This window comes from Eumetopias jubatus, unplaced genomic scaffold, assembly GCF_037043125.1.
Source record: "Eumetopias jubatus isolate StellerSeaLion01/CBP00866 unplaced genomic scaffold, mEumJub1_p1.0 scaffold_6, whole genome shotgun sequence".
Classification (NCBI taxonomy): Eukaryota; Metazoa; Chordata; class Mammalia; order Carnivora; family Otariidae; genus Eumetopias; species Eumetopias jubatus.
Window position 1 is genome coordinate 115,339,550 of NW_028274812.1, and position 12,313 is coordinate 115,351,862.

Sequence of the window (12,313 nt, forward strand, 5' to 3'; positions counted from 1 at the left end):
TGGCTCAGTTGGTTAAGCGACTGCCTTCAGCTCAGGTCATGATCCTGGAGTCCTGGGATCGAGTCCCACATCGGGCTCCCTGCTCAGCGGGGAGTCTGCGTCGCCCTCTGACCCTCCCCCCTCTCATGTGCTCTCTCTCTCTCTCTCATTCTCTCTCTCTCAAATAAATAAATAAAATCTTTAAAAATAAATAAATAAATACAAATCGGGGTTCAGGAGGTTTGGGGTGGGACCTGGGAACTTGCAGTTTTAATGTATGCCAAAATTCCTTCAGTACTACCTAGCCTCCTGGAGCCACTGAGCCTTTTAAAAGAGTGTCTTTCTTATCTCTGCTTTAGTTCTGACAATGGTAATTTATAATTTAATATTCAGGTGGGCAATCTTCTGTTTTAGTCCCTGGTTGAGGAGTGGAGCGCCTGGTGGTAGCTTCCAGAAGCAGCAAGGGCAGATCTCAGGACGGGGCACGTTCATTCACTTGGGGGCTGAAGGACCGGCTCAGACATTCTGGTTTCTTGCCGTTCTCTGTCCTGGCCTGGTTGCTGCAGAGCAGCTACTCCCCTACCCTTCACTCTACCTAAAGCCCCGAGGTCTTTGATTCTTCTCTTTACAGAGAAAGAAAAACAAAACTTGTGTGTTTGTGAAGTGACTTAGCTTGAAAACTTCAAAGACAGTCCCTTCATAATTTTAAATGAAGACTTGACCAGAATAGGATGGGGGAATTAATCACCACAAGCCTATTACTAACATCACTTTACATTTTATTTAATTAATTAGCTTATTTTAAAAGATTTTATTTGTTTATTTTATTTTATTATTATTATTATTTTTTATTTATTTGTCAGAGAGAGAGCGAGAGAGCACAAGCAGGGGGAGCGGCAGGCAGAGGGAGAAGCAGGCTCCCCGCTGAGCAGGGAGCCCGATGCGGGGCTCCATCCCAGGACCCTGGGCTCATGACCCGAGCCGAAGGCAGACGCTTAACCGACTGCCACCCAGGTGTCCCTAATTAGTTTGTTTTGAAAGATTTTATTTATTTGCGAGAGAGAGAGAGAGAGAGAGAGAGAGAGCACAAGCTGGGGGAGCGGCAGGCAGAGGGAGAAGCAGACTCCCCGCTGAGCAGGGAGCCCCATGAAGGGCTGGATTCCAGGGCCCAAGATCATGACCTGAGCCAAAGGCAGATGCTTAACAACTTAACCGACCGAGCCACCTAGGCGCCCTCCACTTTACATTTTATTTTATTTTATTTTATTATTTTTAAAGATTTTATTTATTTGAGAGAGAGAGGAGAGACAGTGAGAGAGTACAAGCCGGGAGCAGAGGGAGAAGCGGGCTCCCTGCAGAGCAAGAGCCCGATGCGGGGATCGGGGCTTGATCCCGGGACACTGGGATCATGACCCGAGCCGAAGGCAGTCGCTTAACCGACCGAGCCACCCAGGCGCCCCAGCACTTTACATTTTAAAAACACTTGACAGTTTACAAATCATTTAGATATCCACAATCTATTTGATTCTTACAACCCTGGAAGGTAGAGCAGGCATATCCCCATTTGCTAGATAAAACTGAGCCTCAGAGAGGGCAAATGACATACCCTGGCTCAACCAGCTACTTGGTGCTAGAATTTGGGTTCAGCACTTTTAAATGCCCTCTTAGCCTGAACTGTGCATCTTCTTGAATTTCTATGTAAAAAGAGTTGCAACAATTGCCGTCTCTCCCCCGGGTTTTCTATGATTTGACCCTGCCCATTCTCATGGCCACTATCCCCACCCAGGCTCCCATCATCACACACTTGAATTCTTACCATAACGGCCAGTGTAGGTTATTAAGACTAGAATGAATGCTCAGGTGCCAGGCCTTGTGCCACGCTCTGATGGTAGGGATGACTATGTCCTGAACTTCCAGGAGATACAGACACCTGAAACAGGTTGCTGCAACAGGACAGGAAGTAGCAGTGATGGGAGATGAACAGGGACCTGCAGTGGGGCTAGGTGGTGGCAGGCTGCTCCTTCCCGTTGGTCTTCTGGACATCGTGTTCTCTTCATCATAGGCACTGAGTGTTGTGTGTTCCCTGGTCAAGATCCTTTGGTAATGGGGCGCCTGAGTGGCTCAGTCGGTTAAGTGTCTGCCTTCAGCTCAGGTCGTGATCCCAGGGTCCTGGGATCGAGCCCCATATCGAGCTCCCTGCTCAGCAAGGAGTCTGCTTCTCCCTCTCCCTCTGCTGCCCTCTCCCCCACTTGTGCTCTCTCTTTCTCAAATAAATAAAATCTTAAAAAAAAAGTCCTTGTAAAATTAAAAAAAAAAATCCTTTAGTAACATTACAGTGCCAAGACTCCAGCTTGGCATTCAGTGTCCTCCATTATCTGGCCCCTGCATCTTTAACGTTCCTCGATACCGGTCACAACGTACTCCTGATCGGCTCCGGCACCTTATTGCTACATACTCCTGTGATTCCAGTCAAGGAACCATAGCAAGAACCTTAATATTACTTATTGCTTGTCTGCGTCATTCTACTAAGTACTTTTTTTTAAAAGATTTTTATTTATTTGACAGAGAGAGCACAAGCAGAGGGAGAGAGAGGGAGAAGTAGGCTCCCTGCTGAGCAAGGAGCCCGATGTGGGACTCGATCCTAGGACCCTGGGATCATGACCCAGGCCGAAGGCAGCTGCTTAACCGACTGAGCCACCCAGGCGTCCCTCTACTAAGTACTTTTTTATGTTATTCCATGTAATGCTCACAACGCAGTGGGGTCAGGATCATCGTCCTCATTTTGTAGGTTCAGAGAGGTTAAGTAACTTGCCCAAGTCACACAGCTAGAACAGAGCCAAGTAGAACTAACCCCCCAGGTCAATCAATCCCAAATCCTCGCACACTTGCCATTCTACCCTGCTGAACGGAAGGGCAGAGAATGGTATAGATTAGGGGTTAGTAGTTTTGTCTTCCTTACTCTTGCTGCTCCTGCACCTGAAATACTCACTTTCTCCCTCAGGGATCTCAATGTTGCATTTCTCTCTCAAAACACCCCAGAGACTCTCCCTCACCTTGCATTTCCTCAGTTGTTGCTTGCTGCCTTTATACTGTATGATCTTGGATTACTTAGGTTTCCAGTCCCTTGGAATTGTTCTCTAATGATTTCATGGAGGTGCATTTGAGCCTGACTACAAACTGCTACTCAGACTGGCTAGATGGCCAACATCCATAATAATAACAATTAACAATTAATGTTGCTGAAAATGGAGACCCGTTATTCAGAGCACCAGTAGAGGCATCGAGAAAGCCTTGCAAAAGAAAAAAAAAAAAGGGCTGTGTAGTGTAATTAGCCTGGTCATATCTCTGGGCTACAGTTTTCTCATGTGTAAAGTGCATGGGCTTGTACTCGATGGTCTTTAGTCAACAAATATTTATTGTACTCCCCTCATGCACCAGGCACCGTTCTAGGTCCTGGAGATAAAATAGACAAAACTTCTCCCTGATATTCTAGTAGAAGGAGACAACAACAGACTAAATATGTAAATACAGAAAGTCTATTTTATGTCGGATAGTGGTAAGTGTGATGGAGAAATACAAAGCAGGGAAGGGGAAAGGAAATGGCGAGGAGCGACATTATCTGACGTGCATTTTAGAAGGCTCACTAGCGCCACAGAGAATGGGGAATAGATGTAAGTGCATAAGCGAGTAAACAGGGAGGCTGATTAGCAGGTAGTGACAGCAATCCAGTCGGGGGCTGGTGGTGTGGCTTGGACAAGGAGTACAGGTTAGAAGTGGCCTGATTTTGGATATATTTTGAAGGTCGAGGCAGCTTAATTTACTGATGGATTATATGTAGAGCAGACTCAAGGATGTCTCCAAGGTCTTTGCCTTGGAAGGAGGGAACATCTGGGAGGATAGAGTTGCCATTAATGGAGATGCCATGGGGGTGGGTGTGGGGATGGGGGTGGGTGGGTGGAGACTATGAATGGAGCAGGGTTTGAGGGACAACCGGGTGGAAATCCGGAGTAAGCAATGAATACGTGAGTCTGGAATTTAAGGGGGAGGTTCAGGCTAGAGATAGAAAGGTGAGAGCCATTGGGGTATAGATGGTGTATCAGATATTTCTTTAGATTCTCTTGGCCTTGCCTCTTCCCCCTGCTTGATGTCATGCAGATTTGCAATGGTCATGAACTGAAAAGTGCTTCAACCCTACCTCTCTGTGTACCTCTTGCTTCCTGTACAAGGGTGGCTGTAGGACAACCATGGAAACTCCCTCAGTGCCACCATAGGTATAACCCAGAATTATGGGGGAGTTGATGCTCATGGGGCCGCCCTTAACCAATGGTGAAGGGAAGCTGACAGGTAAATGTGGATCCTTTTTTATCCTTTGACAGACAGTTATGAATCTCCTTAGAAGCTTCTGTGGAGAAAAGCGTCTGTATCCCATAGTGGTGGTCAGCTCAATTACGCATTCTTGAATTGGTTTCTCCTTTCTTCTCTGTTTCTGTCACCCTGTCCCTCATTTCTGCTCCCTAGAATTTCATTCCCAAATAAACTACCTGCATACAAACCGTTGATTAAGGTTTTGCTTCTAGAAGAACCTAGGCTAAGCCACATGGCATTTAATACCATGGCACTGAATGAGATCACCGGTGGCCTGGTGAAGATTGGGTGCAGATACAAGGATAGAGCCCCAGGACCCTCCAACATTTAGAGGTTAAGGAGATGAGGAGAACCTACCCTGAAGAATCTCCAAGAAAATATAGCGTCTTGGAAGCCAAGCGAAAAAGTGTCAAAGGGAGAAGGAAGGATCAGCTGATCTTCACTGAGCAGCCAAGTTAAGATGAAGAGTAACTATGACCTTTAGGTTTAATCACAGCAGGGGACAGGCGGTAGGGTAGGACTGTTGACCTTAACAAAGAGCAGTTGGGACAGAGTTATGTGGTGACTGAAATGGGCTCGAGAGAGAAGCTGGAGGGGAAGTAGGCTCAGGAGAAACTCTTTTTAAGGTGGGTGGAATGAGGCTCAGTCATTGGGCATCTGCCTTCGGCTCGGGTCGTGATCTCAGGGTCCTGGGATCGAGCCCCGCATCGGGCTCCCTGCTCGGCGGGAAGCCTGCTTCTCCCTCTCCCACTCCCCCTGCTTGTGTTCCCTCTCTCGCTGTGTCTCTCTCTGTCAAATGAATAAGACCTTTTTTTTTTTAAAGATTTTTATTTATTTATTTGAGAGAGAATGAGAGAGAGAGAGCATGAGATGGGGGAGGGTCAGAGGGAGGAGCAGACTCCCTGCCGAGCAGGAAGCCCGATGCAGGACTCGATCCCAGGACTCCAGGATCATGACCTGAGCCGAAGGCAGTTGCCCAACCAGCTGAGCCACCCAGGTGCCCATGAATAAAATCTTAAAAAAAAATAAGATGGGTGGAATGATAGCGCATTTAAATATATATTTTTTAAAGATTTTATTTATTTATTTGACAGCGAGAGAGACTGGGAGAGGGAGAAGCAGGCTCCCCGCAGGGCTCCATCCCAGGACCCCAGGATCATGACCTGAGCCGAAGGCAGACACCTTACTGACTGAGCCACCTGGAGCCTCCCATTTGAATATATCAATAGGCTGTTGCGAAGAGGGAAAACCAGATGATGCAGGGGAGAGGAGAGAGCGTTGCCGGAGGCGGGGGATGGGATCTAGTGGCCCCGGAAGGTGTTTGCCTTAGGAGCCAGACAGCTTATCCCCAAACCGCAGGAGGAAAAGCAGAGTATGTGGGTAAATTCTCACATCCCACTCGCTGAATGCTTGAATTGCAAGATGTCAATCGGGCTTCGAGCCTGTGCCATCCGCCACACTCCTTCGCTTTACAGCAAGACCAGAGAGAAGTGACCTCCCCAAGGACACACCACTGATTAGAAGCAGAGGTGCAGTGAGAATCCAAGGCTCCTCCTGTCCTGCCCAGCACCCGAGGGCTTTCCCCTCGGGGAGAATCCTGACCCTACTCGGTTATCCCCCCCCACCCCGCCCCCCGCCTGTGCTCTGAGTAGTGGATGATAGTCTAGCAGAAGGGACCACCAAGCCACCGGGCGAGCGAATTTGAAGGTCTGCTGATGAGTTCCTGGGATCTCTCTAGATGTGTTGAGGAGTCAACCCAATCTCTCTGTAAGGGAAGCTGTCCATGGGCAAGTTGGGTGGAGCAAAATCTGCCAAAATGCAGAAGGAGGATATTACAAATTCAAGTGCAAATCGAAGGGCACAAATCCTTCTGGAATATAGATTCCTGGTTTCAAATACTCTGTCAGGCCTTGTTTCCTGATTTGAGGTTTGGAAACACACAGTCACTCTAAGCTTAGAGTTGAAAGCGGCATGAGAAGTGGGTGGATAGTGAGGGCCTGGGGCCTGGGGGAGGGTGTGCATAACAAAGGGGGCACAAACCCTGTGGAAAAGGCACACACTGGGCTTTGCCTTGACTTCCAGGATGGCTGTAAAACCCCTGCACTCTCTCCCCCCACTTCCACTAATTTCTCAAACATTCTCTGTGCTCTGGTGCTGTGCTAAGTGCTTCAGGTACACAGGGTAAGGGAGTGGGGGTGGGTATACAAAACAGATAAACTGAAATGTCCTGTTCTCACAGTTTTACAGACTTTTTTTTTTAAGATTTCATTTATTTATTTGAGAAAGACAGAGAGAGAGAGAGAGAGAGCATGAGCAAAGAGAGGGAGAAGGAGGCTCCCTGCTGAGCAGGGAGCCCGAACGTGGGGCTCGATCCCAGGACCCTGGGACCATGACCTGAGCTGACGGCAGACGCTTAACCAACTGAGCCACCCAGGTGCCCTTAATTTTTGCAGTCAACTAGTCACATTTGAGTGACTGATTTCATGCCTGCTTCTCATCTCTCTTGTTCCTTCGTTATTTCAGGCCCGGACAGAAGGGGGTGTACAGTTTATGGGGAGACTGTCTCTAGTCGCTGCAACCGGTAGCTTCCTGTGGATTCAAAAATATAAATTATAAACTGCTCTTGGGTACAAATTACTCTCGTGTGAGCTTGTTGAGTGTGATCCACTTATCTCTAGGGCCGATCGCCAGTTAAATCCTGCTCAAGTAGCTGAAAGCCTGTTTGTTTTACGACAAACAGGAAAAGGGGCCCTCACTGAACTTTGGGCCTAGCGTAGAGCCTGAAGCCAACACTCTATTATGTTTGTTAGGGGAATCCTGAAGCTGATACGGTTTGTGACTCTCTCTTTCCCCCTTTCCACCGGGACAGCTTTCGAAGGGATGCCCAGGCCCCGGTTCTGACCACCGGTCGGCGTGCGGGGGGGCGGTTGACGGTGGGCCAGGGAGATGAGGAGCTGGAATGTCCCCATGTGATAGTCCAGGAATGCGTCTCTGAAAAAAATAATCGTGATGGCTTCATTTCTGTCGCCCTTGGCAGCAAAAAAAAAAAAAAAAAAAAAAAGACAACAACCCTTTGCAGTAATCAGGGATTTCAAGGAAGCCTCACCCCCTTCTCGAGAGGTAGGTGGAGCAGGTTTTATTATCGCTGTGGTGCAGCAGGAGAGACGGAGGGTCCAGGAGGCCACGTGACTCGGCCCGGGTCACGGGGCTAATCAGTAGCGCGGGGACTCGAGGGTAGGTCTCCTGACGGTGAGTCCGACGCCCAGGTCACCGGGAGCCTCCACGGCCGCTCAGCCCTCAGAGGACGGTGTGGCCTTCCTGCCACAGGACGGCCCCGCTCCGGGGCCTGACTCTGCCCATTCCAGCTGTCTGGCCCTGGGCAGCTTCAGGGTCCCTGTGCCTCTTTCCTCATCTGGAAAATGAGCAAAATCATAGTAGCCGAGTCCCTATAAGGTATTTTGAGGAGTAAATGAGATATTATGGAGAAAGCAAAACACCACGTCTGGCCTAGGGCAGACATCCATAAATGTATCCCCTCCCTGCCAAAGTCTTTTCCTTGAGGCACAACCTTCTCTCACTGTGTCTCTCTCTCTGTCAAATAAATAAAATCTTAAAAAAAAAAAAAGTCTTTTGCTTGAGGCACAACCCGAAAGAGTTATTTAAGAATCCTGCAGAAGCCTCACCGCTTCCCCACCTCCCCCTACCTCCTGTTACTGCTCTTTTTACTTCTCCTAGCCACACCTCTTGAGATCCTCCTGACAGCCCCGTAAGGTAATAGAACCCGAAAGTCTTCTTCGCTCTCTTCTTTTTTTTAATAAATTATTTTTAAATCAAGGTATGTACATTTTTTAAAAAAGATCTTATTTGACAGAGAGAGAGAGAGCACAAGTAGGCAGAGAGGCAGGCAGAGGGAGAAGCAGGCTCCCTGCTGAGCAAGGAGCCCGATGCAGGGCTCGATCCCAGGACCCTGGGATCCTGACCTGAGCCGAAGGCAGACGCTTAACCGACTGAGCCATCCAGGTGCCCCTTCTTCACTCTCTTCTTACAGATGAGTGGAAACCAAGGCAAGAGAGGGCACCGCCCTAAGGCAACACCTCTGTTGGCCACTGAGCTGGGACCCTGGCCCCCTTGTAATTTCAGCTCTCGGTTACTGGAAATCTTTCATTGTCCGGGTTTCCTTCTCTGCCTGTGGAAGGGGCAGCTAAGGGACCTAATGGAATTCTCTGCATGCTCAGGATTACCTTTCAGAATGAAAGCAGCGGAGAGCAAAGTGGTTTTGCAGCCTACAGACACCCCCCCCCCCTCCAGCCCCTGGGGCCTCCCTGCACCTCCTTGGGCCTGGGGGTTGGCAAGGCAGCCCAGGGTGAGGGGCGAATTCCAGCTGACTCCCCACAAGTGGGTGACGGCTGAAAAGGTCAAAAGGGCACTGCTCCGGCCTGATAGTCCAGCGTCAGCTCTGCTGCAGGATATCTGAGAACACCTTGAACAAGTCAAGGTGCACCTCTGTTTCCTCATCTATAACAGGATGGCTGGATTAGATTATGTCTCAGCTGCTTTGCTGATAACCCAAAAGGGACTTGCTTAACAACAACAGTGACACGTTGTAGGCACTTAAAAAAACAACCCTTTTTTATCATCAAAAACTTCAAACCAAATTTAATGTCAACCAAATGATTTGATGAACCCCCACGGATGCTTAGCCTGTCATTAACTGTTCTGTCTTTCTTGTTTCATCTGTACCCCCAACCCCTCCCGCTTGGTTATTTTGTATAGTTCTTTTTCTGGGTGAAATTTACAAACACTGAAATGCTGAAATCTTAACTGTGTGACATTGACAGATAGGTTTGCCCATGTAAACTCTACCTCTATTGCAATATAGAATACTTGAACCTTTCTAAAAAGGTCTCTCCTGTCCATCATGGGCAAATGGATAAGTGAACTTATGAAACAAACACGGCTGTGAATTTAGCACACTGAGGGTTAGCCCATGCTGTCTTGGGCTGGCTAGGTCAGAGTCGGATCTGCTGTCTTAAGCTCTTCTTCCCCTACCTGCTTCTGTTCATTCCTGCCATCCTGTGTGTCCCTAGAGGTGATGGCCTTCTGCATGGACTCTGTGTCCAGTTATTTTATTATAAGGCCTTTACGACCCTGGCTGCAAATTCTTAGAAGCAATCTTTTGGGGCACCTGGCCGGCTCAGTCGGAGGAGCATGTGACTCTTGATCTCAGGATTGTGAGTTCGAGCCCCACGTTCATTTATTTTTACTAAAAATAAATACATAAACTTAAAAAAAAAAAGAAGCAGCTCTCTTGTTTTTCCGAAATACTTATTCTCCAGGTTTTTTCTTTTGTTCCGCTCCGTTTTTCTTTCCTAAGACTGCTTGCTCATCACGCTGCTATTTCCCTCCTTTAGAGCATTCTCGCTTTTCTGTGTTTGGCCCATCCTCTCTGAGTTCACTGTCCTTTGTTTTGGACTGTTTATACCCAGAACACTAGACCCTGAGCTGTAACCCTAGGGTCCCCTGACCAAGGCCAGGCACTTGTTCAACAGTGAGGGAGGGAGGGAGGGAGGGAGTGAATGCGAAGGACACGCTCTAGAAGCACCTGCAGTCCACTAAGGAACCCCAACCTGTCAGCTTTGCCATTTCTGGACCACATCTCTCTCTCTCTCTCTCTCTCTCTGCATTGAGCAAGAAGCTATTTATCAGTCCCTTTGGAAGCCCCAGGATGTGAAAGGAAGGAGGCTGATTTACTGGCAAAATGTGACCCAGAGGACCATTCTCCCCCCACCCCTCATCATTTAAAAAACAAAACAAAACAAAACAGAGCAAGCTGGGCTATCAGGGATACTTCCTGTTTTCCTCTCTTGAAAGCATCCTGGATAGATGAAACAGGGATCAAAGGGACCGTCTGCCTCTGGGGCTTCGGGACTGGCAGAATGGCTTTTAACCCTCTGCAGTCTCCTGCCATGGGCACTTTACACCTTCTGTTTCCTGGGTAGATCTTGAGGGCAGGGGCCTTGCATTCATTCATTCATCAAACATTACTGTACTCGACTCAACACCAGGCTTTGTTTGAGGACCTGGGGGCACAGGGATGATTATTACACAGTCCCTGGCCTCATTCATCAGAAACCAATGACTGCCAGTCGGACACGATGAAGCACCTTCTCTGGGTCCTGCACTCACTACATGCTTTTTTCATGGATTCAAGCCTCACAACAAGCTTACGGGACTTTCTTATGCCCATTTTACAGATAAGGAAAGCAAGGCTTAGGAAAGTTAAATAACCTGTCACAGGCAGCTGCCAAGGCTGGGGTTAGAATCCAGTGGTCTGACAGCAGCAAGTTGCCTGCTTAGTTGCAACACTAGCCTGCCCTCTGCAGAAACTACCTCCAAGTCTGAAACGCGGGAGTGACTCACTGCGAGTAATTTTTACAAACGCAATTTATTGCTGGGCTTGGTCAGGTGGCTCCTGATGACTGGGTTTGTTTGCATCCCGCTTATGCCCTGAACTGGACTAGAATGGAGGTGAGCTGGTTTGCAGCCCCTGAAGACCGGAAGCAAGGCCGAGAAACTAAGAGGTCACGTTTGGCCCTGTTCCGGAGACAGAGTGTTGCAGGCTCTTTCTGCCATTTCTGGAACAGATCCATTTCTCTTTTTTTTCTTTTCTTGTGGGGGGAGGGACATTTTTGAAAAAAACTTGAGGGGCTGTTGATAGGTAATAATAGCAACCAAGTGAACATATATACTGAGGAATTATTCTAAGCCTTGGCTTATATCCTCACTCGCATCCTTGCGACTATGGTTTGTTTTGCTTTCCCATTTCTGGGGAGGAGCTGAGGCTCAGATTGGTTAGTTAGCATACCCCAAATCACACAGCTAGACAGCACCGGGGTTTGATCCTAAGTTTGACTAACTCCAAAACCTACACTTTAATCATACTGTCTCCCCAATGCTGAAGCTTGGCAGAGGGAGGAAGGAACTCCCTTCCTGCTGAGCTTCCTGACAAACTGGTAAGTGGCAGGTGAGGATACCAAGTAACCTTGAGATCTGTTGGTGAGGGACGTTGGCACACAAGGATCTTCAGGTGCTTCCGATCTGCAATTCTATCTCTTTAAGACCCAGAGCTCCCATGCCAAGGCCCGTCTGTGATCCTCGGAGATTTCAGGGGTGGGGAAACTGGATTGAACGCGCTGACATACAACAAGCAAAAAAAGACCTCAGCATTTTTGCCTCGCCTCGGTGGCTCCTGCCTTTTTTTTTTTTCTTTTTTTTTTCTTTCTCCCTCTCTCATTTATTTATTACTCTGCTACTCCCTGGCCAGGCTGCTGTGTCAACACTGATAAAAGCAAATCTCCCCACAAACAGGTGCAGCCAGAGCTGCCCCTTGGACAGCTGCCAGGGAATGTGATCGCTCAGCTGAGGTGACCTGCCCCTGCCCAACCCCCTTCTCGGGTTCCAGCCCAGGGCATGTGTCCTTGGGCAGTTAATGTCTGTGTGTTCAGAGCCTGGTATCTCCGTTGGCATCACAGACTCAAGATAGCAGATGTGGTTGGGGTGGTGTGGGCCCATGCAGGAGGGGGAGGAGGGGGGTCCTCCAGGAGTATCTATTTATTTTCCCTTTCGGTTTCTTCTGAAATTCAGATACTACTATGTCACCAAGTTCCTCCTGCAAGTATCTGAAAATATTTCCTAGGCATATCACTGTCTGATTTTCCTAGGTAACAAATATTTTTTTCCAGGCCTACCCATTTCTGAATTCACACATACGCTTGTAATGTAATGATCCAAATGACGTGAGCTGAGTACCCCCTAGGGCTTCCTTGTGGGGGGGTCACCTAAATAAACATGTGGTGAGCCAACCCTTTCCAGAAGGCATTTTGACGCTACCAAGCCATGTGACTTTGACTCTGGTTTGTAAAAGATGCTATTTCATCTCCCCCCCACCCTCCCGTTTCTGTGTTTGGTT